This window comes from Ovis aries, chromosome 4 (genome assembly GCF_016772045.2).
Source record: "Ovis aries strain OAR_USU_Benz2616 breed Rambouillet chromosome 4, ARS-UI_Ramb_v3.0, whole genome shotgun sequence".
Lineage (NCBI taxonomy): Eukaryota > Metazoa > Chordata > Mammalia > Artiodactyla > Bovidae > Ovis > Ovis aries.
Genome location: NC_056057.1, coordinates 101,581,885 through 101,597,886, shown reverse-complemented (window position 1 = coordinate 101,597,886; position 16,002 = coordinate 101,581,885). Strand labels below are relative to the sequence as shown.

General features: G+C 37.7%; 1 long non-coding RNA gene across 1 annotated transcript in view; it reads right to left on the bottom strand.

The window, feature by feature from the left end:
- The window catches only part of LOC121819433 (uncharacterized), a 299,472-nt gene that overhangs the window by 80,978 nt on the left and 202,492 nt on the right, over window positions 1-16,002 (bottom strand). The window contains exon 2 of the long non-coding RNA XR_006059695.2: window positions 3,558-3,710. This is a non-coding gene — a long non-coding RNA (uncharacterized LOC121819433). The remainder of the gene's footprint in view (window positions 1-3,557; window positions 3,711-16,002) is intronic.

The following is a 16,002-nucleotide window of genomic DNA, read 5'->3' as shown; positions in this document are numbered from 1 at the left end:
CATTCAATCAATTCTAATTTTTCCAGATCATTTACATTCTTTCTATTGTTTCACTCTTGCTGAATAACAATCTCGCCATCTGGACTGTAATAGTTCAGTGAATGAGCATCAAAGTTCTAAATGTAAAAGTTCTTTACTAACAAAAGTTAGTTATTTTTCCAGTCTTCACCCTGTGGCACAGCATGGCATGCTCCAGTGCGCTGACTGCTAATTGAATCTCCAATCACATTTAAACACGTCTACCTAAAAGCAACATGTACAATAACATAGGAATCAGATTTCCTACAATGATTTCTACATTTTCTCTCCCCAGCAATGGAACATCACTGTGTGGCTATGCATGTGGAACTATAGCCTGCATATTTCTATGTAAAAGATAAACATAACTTGCTCATGTGCACACATGCACAGAAGCACACACATACACTTGTGATGAGCTAAGTTTGTAGAAGGAGGAGGTTAGAGTAAGTTGAATGACTACAGAAAGGAATATTGTTTGCAGTTGACTAAATTAGTCGACTCACTGATCCTCATCCATAATGTGCGTGTCCAGTCACCGAGTGGTAATTGTGACTTGACTGTTGCTAAGCTATTAATAGGGCTTTCCCAGTGGCTCAGTGGTAAACAATCTGACTGAAATGCAGAAGCTGTAGGAGAAGCTGGCTCAATCCCTGGGTTGGGAAGATCCCCTGGAGGAAGGCATGGTGACCCACTCCAGTATTCTTGCCTGGAGAATCCCATGGACAGAGGAGCCTGGCAGGATATGGTCCATAGGGTCTCAAAAGAGTCATCCTCAACTGGAGCAATTTAGCATGCACATAAGCTATTAATAATATAGTTATAAATCTCATCTTCATGTATTAATTGCAGTCACACTGTTAGGTGTTATTTCCGTATCTTAGTGATGACCTGACTGTGCTGTATTCCTGTGGCCACAGCAGCCCCTCTCCTTGGCCCATAGGTCTCCACATGTTCTGGTAACCATCTCCATAATCTGCTTTCTGAAATCAACCCTAAGAGAATATTTAATAATTACAGCCGTATAGAAGAGTTATATACAAAGATTTTTAGCCCTGTGTATATATATCATAGCAGCACAATCTAGCTCCATATGGTAGTGAACCAGTGTTCACTGTTTCACTGAACCAGTGATTCTGTCAAGAATAATTCAGTGAACCAGTGTTCTCTCAAACCTGAAGAAAGTAAAGGAGCTTCTAATTGTGCTAGATGCTATTTCCTAGATGCTACCACATTCCTTGTTGAATCTCTCAACCCTGCCTGTTCCTCTTCATTAATAAAGAGCCACTACATTAGACTCTCCTCACTAATCAAGTCAAAGGAGTACAGGCTTATTCAACAGCACAAAGGTAGACACTAAGAAAGATGATGTAGTCAACTAAAAGCTGAGTAGATAAGATGGAGAGGAAGGAGGGAAAATGAGGAAGACATTAATGTTGCTTCCAGTCAGGAGTCAATGGAGACCATCTAAAGCCAACCACTAAAGCTCTTTTATAAAGTTATTGTTATAATGATCATTCTTGAACAACAAATACACAAAACAAGGCTGGTCAAACAGGCAATTCAGTCAAGCTTTTTAAACAGAAAGAATAGCTTACTAAGACAAAACTAAGACCAAAAGTATTTCTGATATGAGAATGTACTCAACTTGACAGCATAAAAAGATGTTTACACACATCTTTGATCACAAAGCCTACTATTGGCCTGAGACAGTCACAAGGCCAGCAGCCAGCCCAGATGCCAACCCCCCTCCCAGGGCAGGGCAAGGGGGGTGGTGGAGCAGGTGGGTAGTGACTTTACTGACAAGATCTGCTGAGAGCCACTGTGAACCCTGTAGCTAGAGTCAGAGGATAACCACTGCCAGGACCACTGCCCCATCAATCAGCCACTTCACTCATTCAGCAAACTGCTTTCCAAAGCACTGGAAAAAATTTACCTCTACAATGTAACAGAATTTATCTCACCATGAATGCTGTTCTGCTTTTATTTTCAAGATTGGTGTTTATTTTTTTAGAGTTTTGTAATTGTAATCTTTGTTTACTTTTCTTTTGCACTTTTATTATAAAATATATTTCTAAGAATTATATCTTTTCACTGACTTCTGAATATTAATTTGTGCCTATCTATACTACTAAATTCTCTTATTGAGTGATTTTTCAGCATGAATTTTCCAAGCATATGCTTACATCATCAGAGAACAATTTTATATCTCTTTTCTAATTTTTTTTTATCTCAAGTCCAATATTAAACCCTTTAGTCTAATTCTGTAAGCTACTATCCCAAGAATATTGTTAAATAATAGTGATATAAGTGGACACTTTTGTTTTATTGTTTACTTTAATGAAAATGGCTCTAATGTTTCTTAAATGCTTGCTGGCTTTGGGATAAGAAGGATATATTTTATCATCTTACAGGCTTTAAAAACCTTTCATACCCAATTATCTAATAGTTTCTGAGGTATAGACCAGTAATGTGGTTTAGAATGATTCACAGATAGCAACTGTTAGCAAAAATAATTGGAAAATAATCTGCTTTCTGAAATCAACCCTAAGGAAATATTTAATAATTACAGCCATATAGAAGAGTTACATACAAAGATTTTTAGCCCTGTGTATATATATCATAGCAGCACAATCTAGCTCCATATGGTAGTGAACCAGTGTTCACTGTTTCACTGAACCAGTGATTCAGTCAAGAATAATTCAGTGAACCAGTGTTAATGATATCACCAACCAGAGGGAACATGACACAGTCATTAAGACATTACACTTAAGAAATACATAGTAACATTATTAAATGAAAAGTGTAAATTATACTGCTAAGCATAAATATGCAAAAATACAGACAGAAATACAACATATAAAAAATCATGTAGCTTTAAGTAACAGAACCATAATGTTTAACCATTTTTTTCTACTTCTCTATATTGTAAAAATTTAATGAAAATGTATTGCTTTTATATTAGAGAGTAAATAGTAAAATTTATTGGATGTAGGAAATTTGGTATCAAGGAGGAGGTTAAGCATAAACTACTCCAGCACTCTGAAGTTACTTTGATTTCAGATTCAAGGAAAAGAAGTGCAACCAATTGACCAATGATACATGCAGTTAATTATCAGTTAATTATTTGGGCTTTTTTTTTTTTTTCAAAATTAGTTGGCAAGAGCCTCAATAGAATTAGCCATACTAACCAGATATTTTGGCCATTCATATGCTTAGCTGGAGAACAAGGCTATAGAGAAGATGATTCTCTTACACCAAAACCAGAGCAACAGTTACAGCAGGTGCCTGGTTGTGTCCATTTGACCACAGGGAGGTGTGTGATGTCAAGTGCTCACACTGACATTTTCTTCCCCAAATGTATAAACATACCTCTACTTACTCCACCTCTTTTTCTTCCTCTCCTGTCCTTACACTTTGTAATTATCTATTGTGAGCTTCGTATTTCTGCTCTGTTTTGCAGTCCTGTTTAACTATGAGGGGCAATTAACCATGGCAAGGGAAATGGGGATATAGAAAAGACTTATCTCAAGACTCACCTAAAGGTGGTGATCCAAGCTCCATCCGTGGATACAGTCTACAAGCTTCAGAATTCTAGACAGAGGCAGTTTCTCACACTGCACTTGAGTCCACTCCTTTTTCTTTCGTCCTCTCTGGGTTTTATTCCCTTATTTATTGGTAACATGTTGTACCTAGACAATGAAAAACATTCCTTTTAAAGATTCCTTTAAAGACTAAAAATAATTATTCAATCAAAATAGCCTGCTCAGAGGTCTGATGCCCTTCAGTTTTGTGTCTGTCATTTTTGTCTTTTATACCAAAATCTTTCAAGTCTTTCTCTGATAAATTTTCTAGGTCTTAGGCTCCAATTCTCATTTGCACATTGCTCTTCATATTGGCAGCTTGCCTTTCCATTATCTTTCAATTGAATAGTTTTATAAATTAGTCAGTGCTTTTCATATTAACAACCTGACAGCTCTTTCTGTGTATAATATCTTGCTGACATGAATATAACTTTGATTTGATGTTGACAGACAAATCTGTACCACTGGTGGATTTTCAAATTTTACAGGAATAGCACTCAAAGGTGGCCATGAAGTTATTGGTATGACTGATTCTGTGGCAGTAGAATTGAGCCATAGACCCATGCAGGACTAGCATACTTGATAATTATGTAATTATCAAGTTTTTGTCAAATTATTAAATATTTTATAATTATTTAATGAAAACTATAACATATAAATGCCATTTACAGCACACTTTCACCTTCATACTTTATGCTATCTTTCAAATGACCTTGAGACTGAGGTATTATTGTTTCTAATAGCATGAGAGTCCAAGAATCTGAGGTGGAAAGAGAATGAATAGCTGCTTTCCAAAGTCAGTTAACAAATGGCAGAAAACACATTATTGTTCAATCAAATTCTTATCATTGTGGATGGGCAGTAACACCTGCTCCTGTAAAGTAAACCTATTAAATTTTAATAGCAACAATATGAGCCTGCTACTGTAAATATATTGAAGCAAGGCTACTGACTGGCCTGCCGTTAATATCTTTCATTCATTCTTCTAATCTATCTTGTATATGTGCTGTCATTGCATAATTGAAACCAAGCTATATGCATACATTATTATCTATTTCTTTTTCATATAAATTATAGCATTCTCTTTGAAAATATCATTTTAAATGTTTCCATAATCACTCATCTCATTTAACCATCTTCTTACTGTTAACCATTTAAGCCTCACTATTAGTCATATAAATGTATGTGTGTGTTTCCAGGATCATTCTTATGCATCAGGCATTTCACTTCATTTCCTTAGATAAATTTCTATCAGTGAGTGAAAAAATACTACTATTTTTTAGGTTCACAACACACTTTGGAAAATTACTTTCCAAAGGACAGTGTGATTAACATTTCCATAGCAGTTTATGAGAAAATACTCTTGCAAGAATTATTATCCATGTTTTTTAAATTTAGATAAGTTCATAGTCCAAACATGTTATTTTGTTGTTTTAATTGACTTTTTATGACTTGCGACTTAATATTTTCCCATATGTATATAGCATTTTGCCATTTGTATTTTCACTAGTATAAATTGTTTGTTGATTACTTATTCTTTGGAATCTGTCTTAAGTGCACAATTTATATATGTGCCTTGTATAGGTCTATTTGTTGAACACTTTAGCCCTTTCTCTGTAATATGTTTTGTAAATATTCTCCAAACGTGTAGTCTGCTTAATAAATTGGTCTCTTAATTGTGAGCAACAGATTTTTTTTAAAGACATTTAATTGTTGTGAAATCTACTACTATTGCCAAGGTGATGTCTTTCATTGCTTTTCAAAATACAAGATGTTCATGCAGAGGGTTGAAAAATATTTATTTATATTTTTCTGGTCTCTTATGACTTGGGGTTTTATTAAAACTATTACTTTAAATTTTTCATTGAATATATTCTAGTGCTGTTGAAAAAACTTACATTAAAAATTGATATTGATTAACCAACAGTATTAATAAGATTTATTGAATGATTCACATATCTCATTGATTGTTGATGTTTAATCATATAATTGTCTTTTACATAAAAAAGTCTCTTCTGATCTAGTTATTTTGTCACTTTGATTTAGTATACTGTCATTTTTATAGTTTAAATTATTATAGCATACAAAGAACTTAATATCTGAAGAATCTACTCTATTCTAATAGAATAACTTAATCTATTCTAAATATATTTTAGAGTAAATAATTAACTTCATAGTCATGGACAAGAGTTCTCAGGTTGTCCTGATCTTTTTCTTTTTTGAAAACAGTGGATGGTACAAAGCCAGAAGATATGAATACAAACTCTTTGAAAGATACACAAATCTGCTGGGGTTTTCTCTCAGTTTTAAAATACTTGGTCCTGGCTGTTACTTTTTGTAAGGAAGCTGATGAACAAATGAAGGGCTCCTTCAGTTCAGTTCAAGTCAGTCGCTCAGTCGTGTCCGACTCTTTGTGACCCCATGAATCGCAGCAAGCCAGGCCTCCCTTTCCATCACCAACTCCCGGAGCTCGCTCAGACTCACGTCCATCGAATCAGTGATGCCCTCCAGCCAGCTCATCCTCTGTCGTCCCCTTTTTCTCCTGCCCCCAATCCCTCCCAGCATCAGAGTCATTTCCAATCAGTCAACTCTTCGCATGAGGTGGCCAAAGTACTGGAGTTTCAGCTTCAGCATCATTCCCTCCAAAGAAATCCCAGGGCTGATCTCCTTCAGAATGGACTGGTTGGATCTCCTTGCAGTCCAAGGGACTCTCAAGAGTCTTCTCCAACACCACAGTTCAAAAGCATCAATTCTTTGGCGTTAAAAGTTACTGCCAGCCTCAGGCAATGAATGCATCCAAATACCCAGTGGGAAGAGGACAGGTAGACAGTAAAAGGGAGGGGACTGCCTTCAGTGAAACACAGAAAACTCATGACTTGTTTTCCTATGCAATGTTTTTATTACTTCAATTTCTATGGAAAAAAGGAAGAATATGGCTGGTTTGAGTTCAGTTATATGATTTAAAGAATTGAAGAATTGATGCTTTTGAACTGTGGTGCTGAAGACTCTTGACTTGGACTACAAGGAGATCAAACCAGTCAATCCTAAAGGAAATCACTCTTGAATATTCATTGGAAGGACTGATGATGAACCTGAAGCTCCAATACTTTGGCCATCTGATGCAAAGAACTGACTCACTGGAAAAGACCGTGATGCTGGGAAAGATTGAAGGCATGAGGAGATGGGGACAACAGAGGATGAGATGGTTGGATGGCATCACCAACTCAATGGACATGAGTTTGAGCAAGCTTTGAGAGCTGGTGATGGACAGGGAAGCCCAGCATGCTGCAGTCCACGGGGTCTCAAAGAATCAGACATGACTGAAGTGACGTAGCACCCACACAATCCCAACATGACATGACCCCAGGCCATGACGTCATCCAAACATAATTATCTCTCAAAGGCCCCATCTCCAAAAACTATCATGCAAACTGGGAAGCAGGGAGGACACAATTCAGTCAATAGCATTCCACCCCAACTCCCCCAAAATTCACATCCTTCTCACATGCAAAATATTTATTCCATCCCAACATCCCAGTTTTAATTTGCTCCAACATCAACTCTCAAGTCTAATGTCCAAAATCTTACATAAATATCATCTTAGTCAAATATGGGGAGATTAAAGGTACAATTTATCCTGAGGCAAAATGTATCTCCAGCTGTGAACTACACAAAGCAGATAGGTTATGTGCTTCCAAAATAGAAAGATGGGACAAGCATAGGATAGATTTTCCACTCAAAAAGGGAGAAATCAGAGGGAAGAAAGAGGTGATGGGCCCCAAGCAAGTTCAAACCTAGCAAGGTAAATCTCATTAGATTACAAGGCTTGAATATAATCCTCTTTGGGTCCATGGGGGGCGGCAGCATCACCTTCATGGATCTGGTACCAAAATCCGTATTAGTCAATGTTCCCAGAGAAACAGAGCCAGTAGGATATCTATTAATATATGTATATCTATAGATATAGATATACACACATACATGCATGCTAAGTCACTTTAGTTGTGCCTGATTCTTTGTGACCTTATGGACTATAGCCCATCAGGCTCTATCCATGGGGATTCTCCAAGCAAGAACACTGGAGTGGGTTGCCATGCCCTCCTCCAGAGGATCTTCTTGACCCAGGGATCAAACCCACATCTCTTACATCTCCTGCACTGGCAGGTGGGTTCTTTGCCACTAGGGCCACCTGGAAGCATGTGTGTGTGTGTGTGTGTGTGTGTGTGTGTGTGTGTGTGTGTGTCTGTGTGTCTGTGTGTCTGTGTGTCTGTGTGTCTGTGTGTCTGTGTGTGTGTGTGCGCGCCAGCTGGAGACCCAGGAGAGTTCATGATATATTTATAATTCAAGTCCTAGTCCAAGTCCAAAAGCCTAAGAACCAGGAAAGTCAACAGTGTTCAGTCTGAAAGCTGTCAGGCTCAAAACCCAGGAAGAACTAACTTTTCAGTTCAAGTCCAAAGGCAAGAAAAGACCAATGTCCCAGCTTATATTGTCAAACAGCGTTATATTCTGGCTTTTGTTCTATTCAATAATCAACTGATTGGATGCAATCCACCCACATTAGGGAAAGCAATCGGCTTTACTCAATTCAAGTGCTAATGTCATTCCAAAACATCCTACAAATACAGACACACTCAGAATAATGGGTTGCCAAATGTCTGGACACCTCATGGCCCAGTTAACACATGAAATTAATCATCACAATGTTCTTCTTGATTGTGGATTCCCTTTGACTACAAAGAGTGAACACAGACAAATATTATGTCTATTTGATGAAATTCATCTTATAAATGCCTAGCTCTGGCTCATATCTTCTGTCTTCATGATTAGCATAATCTGCCTGCCAAGGGTAAAATGCTCAACATATGGATGTTTTTAAATCTCTAACAAAATGTTTCAATTTTATGTCCTGGAGAAACAGCTGTAGTTTGTTAGCTTATAATAGTGTTATCAGAAAATGTTACATAAGTTAATATTTCAGATAACCATTCCCATCTTTTTATTGGCCTTCTAAGGAAAAAATTCTCTTCTGCTCACTTTAGGTATCTGATTGGACTTAAGAATTAAACTGATAGAAGATAGACTAACAGGAGAAAAGCATAGTAATTTTATTCAGCAATTTTTTACATGGGAGACTTCACACAAAAAAAATAAAGATCCAAAGAAGCCGTCTGAACCAAACGTGTAACACACCATGGGAAAAAGAGTGATAAACTGTGAAAAGGTGACAAGAAGGATTTGAGGCTGGGCAGCTAGTTATGGAAAAGTAACTAGGAAAATAAGGGTTATTCCAGTAAGATTTGTTTCTATAAATTTCTCTGCCTCAACACCCTGTCTCTGCTGATAAAAATGGTCTCCTTCCTCCTGGTAAGGTTAGGCACTTGCTTTTAGGAAGAAAAAGCAAGGTCAAAGTGCCCCTCTTATATCTACTGTTTTTAAGGTGCCTTAACTCAAAATATGGAGAAGGAAATGGCAACCCACCCCAGTATTCTTGCCTGGAGAATTCCATGGACAGACGAGCCCAGACTCCATGGGGCCGCAAACAGTCGGACACAACTGAGCACCTAACACTAACTCCAGTGGTCATGTATGGATGTGAGAGTTGGACTATAAAGAAAGCTGAGCACCAAAGAATTGATGCTTTTGAACTGTGGTGTTGGAGAAGACTCTTGAGAGTCCCTTGGACTGCAAGGAGATCCAACCAGTCCATCCTAAAGGAGATCAGTCCTGGGTGTTCACTGGAGGGACTGATGCTGAAGCTGAAACTCCAATACTTTGGCCACCTGATGAGGAGAGCTGACTCATTTGAAAAGACCCTGATGCTGGGAAAGATTGAGGGCAGGAGGAGAAGGGGATGACAGAGGATGAGATGGTTGGATGGCATCACCGACTCAATGGATATCGGTTTGGGTGGACTCCGGGAGTTGGTGATGGACAGGGAGGCCTGTGCTGTGACTCATGGGGTTGCAAAGAGTTGGACACGACTCAGTGACTGAACTGAACTGAACTGAACTGAAGGATAGTTTAGAGAAATTTTGAAATTATCTTGCAAAGCTTCTACTTGTATTTCTAACATCCATATTTGTCATTTGTTGTTCTCCTTGTATACATAGATTAGACAATTTCCCAACACAACTGCAAGTTTCTATAAAGAGTTTTCATCTACCCATCCATTCGTTAATCCATCAATTCATTAAATACATATACACAGACACACACACCTATACACACACATTCACACACACACAGTAGGAGAGAAAGCAAGCATTAACAAATATTATGAACAAAAATAAACCCATCCCTGCCCTTGAGCAACTTACAGTCTAGTGGAGAAGGAAGATGTTAACCAAAAAATCAGATAAATGTAAAACTGCAATGCAGTGAGGGTATGATAAGAGGATTTCACCTAGCCAGGGAGATCAGGAAGAACTTCTCTTGGAAAGGAATGATGGAACAAAGATTTATTCAACAGATCAATAGAAATTAACAAAGGAAAACCTGGAGAGAATTGTTTAGTCTTGGCCAAAAACCTGAGAATAGAGCATGGCCTGTACACAAGAGAGAAACTTAGCCAGTAGATATGGAATGAACAAAGCTTGAATGAGAGGATTAAATCAGGTTGAGAAATCACTAAGGGCCTTTTAAAAATTCATTTTAGGAAGTGACAGGAAAGGAAAGGAAGAATTCAGATAATGAATTCAGGTGAGTAGGAGAGGTTTGAATAGTACAGAAGTTAAAAAATAATTCAGGCTTATATCCAGAGAAACCAGGGGACAAAGAATGGGACCTGGACTTGCAGGTGTGGAAAGGTGAGCTGGAGACAGTGTCCTGGAGATCAAGAAGCCCTCAGAAACAGCATTGAGGAGAGTTAGCCTCTTCAGGGATGGTTGCCTGGGGGTTTCTCTCCTACTTTGTGTTGTCAGTGAATATAGGATACCCATGGACTAAAGGAGATTTAGAACCACAGAGCGGTCAGAGAACTGCAGTGAAGCCCTGCCATCACTACAACTGCATTGCTGTAGACCTTGAACCTTGCACACACTAATCCAGAGAAGATCCCTAATCCCCAAATTCACAAACTTGGAGGAATCCTCTGGTTTCCCAGGTGTCTCACTTCCTCCAGAATTAAGTTTATTTCAGGCATCACACTTTTTTGCTTAGATGTTCACACTACGAGTAATTCTTTTTAAAAAAAAACTTTACTAGAATATTGCCTCTCAGTGAATGGCAACTTTAAAAAAAAAAAAGAAAGAAAGAAACTAATATTATGCAACTTCTGAAAATGTTTGCTTTTCACAAACAACAAAAGCAAAAATCAACAAATGGGACTACATCAAGTTCAAAAGCTTTGGAATAGCAAAAGAAACAACAAAATGAAAAGGCAGCCTACAGAATGGGAGAAAATTTTCACAAACCATATGTCAGATAAGGGGCTAATATCCAAACTGTATAAAGACCCAGCACAACTTAATAACAAAAAAAGTCTGTTTTAAAATAGGTGGAAGAACTAAATGGAAAATTTTTCCAAAGATATATCAAAATGGCCCCGACACACATGAAAAGATGTTCAACATCACAAATTATCAGGGAAATGCAAATAAAAATCACAGTGTGCTATTATCTCACATTTGTTAGAATGGCTGTCATCAAGAAGACAAGAAGCAATAGGTGCTGTTGAAGAGGTAGTGAAAATAAACCCTTTCCCACTGTTGCTGGGGAATATAAATTGGTCCAACTACTATGGAAAGCAATATGGAGGTTCCTATATAAGTCAAAATAGACCTACCTTACAATCCACAATTCCATGTCTGTGAATATACACAAAAGGAAATGATAACTATAATTTGACTATATATACACACCTATGCTTACAGCAGCACTATTCACAATAGTCAAGATATATGGACAACTCAAATGCTCATTGAATGCTGAATGGATAAAAAAGATGTGGTATATATACACAATGGAATATTATTCAACCATGAAAAGGAGGCTATCCCACCACTTAGAACAACATGGATGAGAGTGTTATGCTGAATGAGATAAGCCCCGCAAAGGAAGATAAATACTGCATGATGTCACCTATATATGGAATCTTTAAAAAGCAAAAATGTAAAAGAAAAATCAGAGTAAAATGGTAGTTACCAGGGGATGGGGGGTGTTTAGGGGACAAACTTAAAAAATACTAAAATAGTCATAGAAATTTAATACACAGCTTATTGAACATAGACAACATCGAACTGAATGTTATATGATAAATATTGTTACAGTGGCAATCATATTACAATTTATAAATGTTTCAAAGTAACATGAAGCCTTAGATTTGTACAACATTATATGTCCAATTTATAAACAAAAATAATAAACAAATAAAAACTATTACTCTTGAAAGAAGAAAACAACAGAGCAACCCAGAGAGGCAAAAGTCGAGGGTCAGCCACTGCCGCAACTAGCTGGGTGATAGTCTTGGAGCGTGAGCAAGCCAGACTCACACTTCAGCCAAATTACTGGTGACTTCATGTGCATCTTCAGGGGTGCTGCCATAAGCATAGGTGTGTATATATGGTCAACTTACAGTTATCATTTCCTTTTGTGTATATTCACAGAAATGAACTGTGGACTGTAAGGTAGGCCTATTTTGACTTTTTTACCTTGTTGCCCTCTTATAAGGATGTGACTAGGTTAAGAAGGCCTGCAAAACTGAGGTGTTTATGTTCCCTCTGTTCTTTCTAGAAATTATTACAAATTCTTAAAATATTAAGCATAACAAAAATTACCTTTTTTCCCTCAGAGAAGTAGTTTTAAATGGCCTATTATTGCTTCGACCTAACTGACCTCAATGTTTAACCTAAAAATACTACAATATTTAACCTAGAAAATACTACCTCAGCAAAATGAAATAATCAAGAAAGAGAAAGCAAAGTGGAAAAAAAAAGGAAGGAAAGACCAAAGTAGCACACTAAAAAAATAGTTCTCAGATCAAAGGCTCAGAGAGTGAGGTTTATCATGGGCGCAAAATAGCTAGTCAGGAGAGCCTATGTCAAGTGGACAAATTAAATTATCTAATATGTAAGTGAAGACACAGGCCATATGTCTAAATTAAAACTGCACATATCAATCATGTGCTAATTATGACCAGTATAGTCATCCTCATCTAGGTAGACACATTGTGGCTTTACTTTTAAATTGAAATAGCTGGACAGAAAAATCATCAGAAAGAATAACATGATAATTATACAGTAACACGCTATCATTTGAAATAGGATATTGATCATTGGGATGACGCACATTTGTTATGCACTAATGCATTACAACATACCAAAGTGGGATGATAGATCTGGAGTAATTATACAAAAATAGACAGCACATTTATCACTGTTTGTGGTTATTTCATAGCATTGGCATTTCCATGAATTACAACATGTCATCTCACATGTATACAAATGTTAAATCACTTATGGCAACAATTGATCATTATCCATAGCATATGCTGAAGGGTGGCTCCTGTAAGACATTCAATTAAAGGAATGAATTTGGTGTTTAGGCTGTGCAATTAATTTGACAGGCATGCTGTAAGTTTTAAAGGTGATTCATATTTCATTCATTTTGTTGTTTCCATCTGTAAAATGTTACTGACACGAGATAAATAAGCATGCTGAGAGTTATGAAGTATTTTTCAATTCAGAAATAGGCTGTGATGTAATATCTGTGTTGGGGAATACCAATTAACCTAACCTCTGGGAAGAATAGAGCTATCACTTCATCTCTCAAGACATATTGCTATCCAAGTGTCTGAGCAGCTACTAAGATTATTTACTAATTACTCTGGGACTAACCTGGAGAAGGAAATGGTGACCCACTACAGTATCCTTGCCTGGAAAATTTTATGGACAGAGGAGTCTGGTGGGCTGCAAATAATGGGGTCGCAAAGAGCCAGGCACAACGGAGCGATTAACACTTACTTACTTACTTACACACTGGGACTAAAGTAAGGAAAAATAAAATGATGGGGGGTAAAGAGCAAGGTAGGACACAGAAATAAGCACATTCAAAGAATAATCAACAATAATGGACAATGATCTGAGAAAGAATAGAGAGGAAGAAAAAGAATTAAATTTGTAAACAAAAGTTTCATTCAAATTTTATTTAACAAATATTTAAAGAGCATCTACTAAAAGATAAATCACTTTGACCTTCTTTGTCAAAATCAAAGTCTTCACTAAAAGGTTATTTAACTCATTTCTTCCTATTTATACCACCATCACTTAAGTTCAAATTCTTAATTTTTATTCCAGAATTTTTTTAAGAGGGTCATACGAATTTTCTGTCTCTCAGCTTGCATTTTCAATGTATCAATGTCAGATTAATATGTCTAAAACTGTTTTTGAAATCATTATTCTTCATTTCAAAAGTTTTCAGTTGCCTACAGAAAAAGTTCAACTTGATTAAATGTTTTGTACTGTCAGGAAGAGTAGTATAAATGGGGTCAGTAGCTGGAAATTAGGCTCTCAAAAAAAAAAAGAGAAAAAGCCCTAATTTTTACATTAGCTGATTTCCATGGTGTAAGTGCTTCCACCATAGCTGATTTCAAAGTATCATCCGATGTCACTAAACCAGCTGGAATTCTGAGACCAGATAGGGTGTACAGTGCAGGGCCGCCAACAGGAATAAATTACTCATTTTATCCTACAGAGTGGATGCCAAATGCTTCCCCCAAAAGTGATAGGTTCAAAACAGCTGTGCATAATAAATGTATGTCAAAAATAAAATAAAAATTATAAACCATAATTAAATAATATCAAATCCCTTATTTTGAAATAAAGAGGGTTTACAACTTTTATCTTCCCCCACTAAGTGCTAAACAAAAACTTAATAAACACATATAAAGAAGAACCACCTAGAAATTTAACTAGTGGTCCAGTGGCTAAGACTGTAAGCTCCCAATGCAGGCAGCTTGAGTTCTATCCCTAGTCAGGGAGCTAGATCCCACATGCCACACCCAAGAGTTAACATCCTGCAACTAAAAAAAAAAAACAACTCACATGCCACAACTAAAAGATTTCTCGTTGCACAACCTGCCCCTCACAACCTGCACACTACAACCAGCACACCACAACCTGCCCACAGCAACAAGAATGGAAGATCCCATGCACCACAAGTAACTACAGCACAGCCAAATAAATACTACAAAGAAAAACAGGTTTAGTTTTTTGTGCTTTTTTTTTAAGTTTAGTTAAAAAAGAAAAAAAAGAGAAGAAGAAGATCCACCACCTGGATGGCTGTATGTCTCTGTGGAGTCCTAGGTCACATTCATAGGCCAAAAAGTATTTTTGCATACTCAACCCCTCTTTAGAAATTCCACTGCTCCTCAAATCTCTCCCACGTGATTCTGGAAATTGTAAACAGTTTTTGGTATGTTTTGTGAATCAGCCCCCTTGCCTGCCCCTTGTAAGCCATCTCATTTCTCCCTTGGCCCTACTCTCTATGGATCCAGTCCCTTGTCTCTGCCAAGACCAAAGGCAGGAAGTCTGCTGCTGGCACCCTGCAAAAGCACAGACTCCACACCTGCCCTACCCAGACACCGCAGAGTGCCAGCACCTGCCAGCATCTCCACCAGGCTGCCAGTGCTCTATGTCAAGGACTGACACTTGAGCAGAGAGCAACTGTGCCTGATGTCATCAACCTTGTTATCTGCGCTCAATTCCTTGTCTCTTAGCCTAACAAAAGCTGCTGGCATTGTCTTCTGTTGCTCTGAAATTGTTGGCATGAATGCTGCTGACGCTTTGCATCCTTCGTGGTCCAACCCTGTTAATGTTTTCTTGGTCTTCCACTGATGCTTTATCCTGCAAGCTCTTGACGCAAGTCCATGAGACCAGTCAGAAGATGCCCAAGGGGAGGAAACCATGTTTTCCAAAGAATCACACATACAACCAACAAACCTGACTGTGCCCTTTCATTTCCCCTTAGGTAGAGATTTAGGGGCTCAAGATTCTGATTTGGCCTGAAGATGAGGACTGACAAGGCTTTCTGGCCTGCTAGAGAGCTGGAGACAGAGACATCATTCAGACCCCCTGGACTTGAGTCTTTTTCCCCCCTCCTGTAAGCAGGTGGCCATGCAGATACTGAATCACTAGAGTCAAATCATGGTAAGCTCTCCCTTATGACTGTTAATGCAGATTTTTTTGGAATAGAAACACAGGCAGAGTATAGAATAATTTGTCTCCTTTATGAGTTATGGTGTATATTTCCTGTACTAAAACTGTCATAGGCACCAATGTACCCCAGAGGAGACTACAGACAAAAGCGAAAGTATTAGTCACTCAGTCATGTTTGACTCTTTGCAACGCCACGGACTATAACCCACCAGGCTCCCCTGTCCATGGAATTCTGCAGGCAAGAATAC